Genomic DNA, 4,632 nt, shown 5'->3' on the forward strand with positions numbered 1-4,632 from the left:
ACAAAAAACTCTCACGTAGATGAGACGCAACTGCCCATATAAAAATTTTGAGACATTTACCTTCCGACGATAGGGCTTCCCATAAACCCGAATAACGGTAAATAGTAGACACGTTGTGATTCCGATGACTAAAATTCACAAACTAAAATTCGACTGTCAGATATGATCATTATGATGAAAGATGTCTATGATAAAAAATTCAACTGGATTCGACAACGTTAAGGGCTCGATCGAAACGGTCAACTCTAATCGAAAATAAGAAAACTACATTTTGAAGCCCTAAACGGACTCGGATGGCCAAAAAAGCCTATACATCATGGCATGAGCCATGAGTTTGACTCGTAGTGCCGTTACGCTTCCGGAAAGGTATCACAATAGTCAATCAGACACCAAATGCCAAATCTGCAGCATAGTGAATAATAAGGGTAAGTCAACTATCGGCACCGAGACTTTACCGGAATACTGTGATTTTTCAACCGTAGACGAATTTCACCATTCTGGTCATATCTTATTTCACCACTTTTTTGCGTTTGAAGGTTCTACGTATAGTTTTTTTTTCTCAGATGAGTTGTTGTGTAGATCTGCAAATATAAGACACTTTAGCCGACGAAATTATATTTTTTCGTCGACTAACATTTTAAAAATTTCGTCGGCTAAAGTTTAAAAATTTCGTCGGCTAAACTTTTAAAAATTTCGTCGGCTAAACTTTTAAAATTTCGTCGGCTAAAGCTCACAGACTATAGCCGACGAAAAAAATTATTCAGCCGACGAAATATTAATTTCGTCGGCTAAAGTCCACTTTAGCCGACGAAAAAAAAATTCGTCGAGCTGGTTTTTTTATTTTCGTCGGCTAAAGCCTTTCTTCTGGTAGTGTCATTTCACGAAATTGTGTAGGATTAGTGAGGAGGTCACCATCATGAGCAGTAAGAAGAGCCTTGACAGACATAGGTGTGTTCACTGGTTTGCAAAACAATAAATCATGTTTTTGTAGGATATCATGCGCGTATTTTAACTGAGTGATGTGAAGACCTCCAGATTGAGCCATCACCTATAATCCCAAAAAGCAATGAAGTGGACCAAGATCTTTGATGTCAAAGGTGTCACGCCCCAATTTTCGAAGGATAAAATTTCAAAAATTTAGGCATGATAAAACTCAAATTCTAAATACCCCAAAACCTGCTCAACAACTATCAAACTAAAAACAGATACTGGAAATGTAAATGTCAACAAACTCAACAACTGAGTTAAACATTTATTCTCCTTAATTACATCAACTTCCAAAAGTCTAGTAATAAACAACTTCGCTCACAAGAGCGTAAAACAACTACCATAAAAATACAAATAAATGTATCTTGTCAAAAACCCAGCTCCTAGGCCACTGCCTCAACCCTGCTGATCATCACCTGCAGGTCTAACTCCTATACCATGAATTGGTGCACCGGGTTGTAAACAACAAACCCGATAAGCTAAAAAGCTCGTATGAGTAACTCTCAAATATTAACTCAACAATTCCAACATCACATATAAATAAAATTGGTAATTCCTGCATTAATAACTTAGTTCAGGAATCATCTAAAAGCAAGAGAAATCAAAAGAACAATTAAGAAAAACACAATAATTCAAAATCACTCAAAATCATAAATGAAACAAATAATTAAAAGGAAACGCAACAATTCACAATCAAACAAATTAAAATGAAATCCTACAAAAAGGCATAGTTCAAGAAATACTTAAAACGAGGAATTTTAAAAGACAACAAATAAGAACCTTAAACAATCATTTCTCTACTCTTACTTTTGAGTTCGCCAACACTTAGTCATCTCCCATGAAGTACCGACTGACAGACTAGAGCTCTATACTGACCGTAACCAATCACCCGGCCAAGGCTTGGTTCCCGGTCCACCACGAAGGCTCCTAATCTAATGCACACCATCACCACTAAGGCACACATTCTATTACTCTCACGTCATAACACTTATCAAATCATAAAATAATAATATCATAACCGTAACCAATCACCCGATTAAAGGTTTGGAACCCGGTTTGACTATTTAAACAACAATTCACAATATAAAAATATCATCAACAACAACACAAGAGCACTTCATAAATTATATCTTTCCACCTAGATATATTTATATAACAAAGACATAGATATTCCCACTAAAATAAAAATATCAACAACCATATTTCAACATCACAAATCACATGATCGGAAGTCCTTTTGAAAAATTTTATTTTACCAGAAAACATATTTTCACTTACCCATGAGCCGTTGACGATCAAGCTCATTTATTTTTTTAAACAAAAATCATTTTCCTTTTAAGGACAACGTCACATCTAACCATAACAAAATTATAAAATAAATTTGGTTTCTTAAGAACCCATGTGAGATTTACTCACAATATTAAAAATAACATCATAATCATCAATCAAACCTATTACCATCGTCATCATAATAATTATCATCATAATCATCATATCATAATCAACATCACAATCATCATCATAATCATCTTCAAAATTAACATCATAATAATTATAAATGATTGGTCCAAAAGTGGACCTTAATGAGATGTTACTCACCTCAAATCCAGCTGCGTCTTCGCACGCACAACACAAGCATATCACACAAAACCACACCACAAGTCACCTATTAACAAAACGTTAACCTTAATAACTATGAAAACAACATTATCCGACTCGAACCGAAACTCAAGTCCTAATCCACGAGCTTATCACTAGAGACAAATCCTCCTCCTTGACCTCTAAAAGGTCATTGAAACGTCCTACACATCCTATAGAACTACTAACCAGATTCTCATGTTCGGATTACTCAAAAAATGAAACGAACGAAACTTAACACCACGGGGAAACCCTAGCATGCAATAAAGATAACCAAAACCTACAACCCACAAATCAACACGCTCGTATCGAAGAGTACTATCTAACCAGCACCACAAAACACCCCAGACACTATCGGACGCGCCGCCACGCGCCACCACAGGCGGCGGCGAGTGGGCCCCATGCGCCACCACAAAACGTCCGAATTTGGGCAAACTCAAAACATCAAATTTGTAGATTAAGGAGAGAGGAGCATCTTTTATACCTGAGGGTTCAACTAGTTCAGCCGGAATCGGCCGGAAATCACCGAAAACGCGTCGGAAAGTTTGGAATCCACCACCGCCACTCTCCGTCGTGAGTCGCGCTCCAAGGCCACCAGAAGTCGGACCAGGACGCCAAGGAGCTTCTATCCCGATTGGTCTCCGGCCTTGTCGCCGTCGTCGGAGGTCTGAAACCTGACCGGGTCTCTAACCTGAAATTCCGAGCTTCGGGTCACCACTTCGGGACCGAATCGGCACAAGTCACCACCGCAGAGCAGCTCAGACGGAGGAGAGGAAGAGAACCCAACCGGTGCCGGCGTCTAGTTCGGTCGGAGGTGGCCGGAAAAGCCGAGTCGGGTCACCGGGTCCGGGTCAGGTCGGCTGGAGGACTTTGAATTCTCTCGGGGTTGGACAGAGAGAAGGAGAGGGAGGAAAATCTGTTTTCTGAAAAACTGAGGACCCAACTGAAAAATTTCCTATTTAACCTAAATATTCCCGAAAAGCCACAACTTCCGCTGACCATAACTTCCACATACGAAGTCCGTTTTACGCGTGCCACATGTCTACGAACTCGTATCGTCGTGCTCTACAACTTTTGTGAAGGAAGTTTCCCGAGAAACCCAACCGATTAAAAAGTCAACTCTTAACCCTTCAAAATAGAGCATTTTCACGAAACTAAAAACTCAACTACTTCCAGTCCACTCACTAAACCACAAATCTATACAACACTTACTTAAATAATTTCTAAAATAATATTAGAAACTAATATTAAAATTCCGGGGTATTACAAAAGGAGTGACTCAAAGTGTCAATAAAGCGCTGTAAAAGCTGAGGAGTACTACCGGTGAGAATTATGTCATCAACATATAGCAGGAAGAAAATTGTATGCTTACCATTTTGAAAGATGAAAAGAGACGAGTCAGCCTTACTATGGCGGAATCCAACTGACAGAAGAAAGTTACTCATCCGTTGAAACCAGGCCCTGAGTGCTTGTTTGAGCCCGTAGAGTGCTTTGGTGAGTTTACAGACATGAGAGGGTCGTGTATGATCAACGAAGCCAGGAGGTTGGCTCATATATACGTCTTCGGTCAAGTATCCATGGAGGAAGGCATTGGTGACATCCAATTGGCGTAGAGGCCAGCCACGGGAGACGGCAAGAGACAAGACAATGCGGATGGTTACAGGTTTGATCACTGGACTGTAAGTTTCAGCATAGTCGATCCCGTGTTGTTGATGAAATCCCTTAGCGACAAGGCGCGCCTTGTAGCGCTCCACAGAACCATCCGGTTTTCGCTTGATGCGAAACACCCATTTACATCCAACAACATGCTGAACAGGAGATGGTGGTACAAGAGTCCAAGTTTGGTTCTTGAGCAGGGCATTGATTTCAGTTGCCATTGCAGCACGCCACTGTTCATCTTTGGATGCCTGAGAATAACAACTAGGTTCCATGGAATGAATGGTGGAAAGGAGAGCACGGGGTAATGGATAACCTGACAGTGCCGTTTGTCCGAGTCACTGGCTTTGT

The sequence above is a fragment of the Fragaria vesca genome, linkage group LG3, assembly GCF_000184155.1.
Source record: "Fragaria vesca subsp. vesca linkage group LG3, FraVesHawaii_1.0, whole genome shotgun sequence".
NCBI lineage: Eukaryota > Viridiplantae > Streptophyta > Magnoliopsida > Rosales > Rosaceae > Fragaria > Fragaria vesca.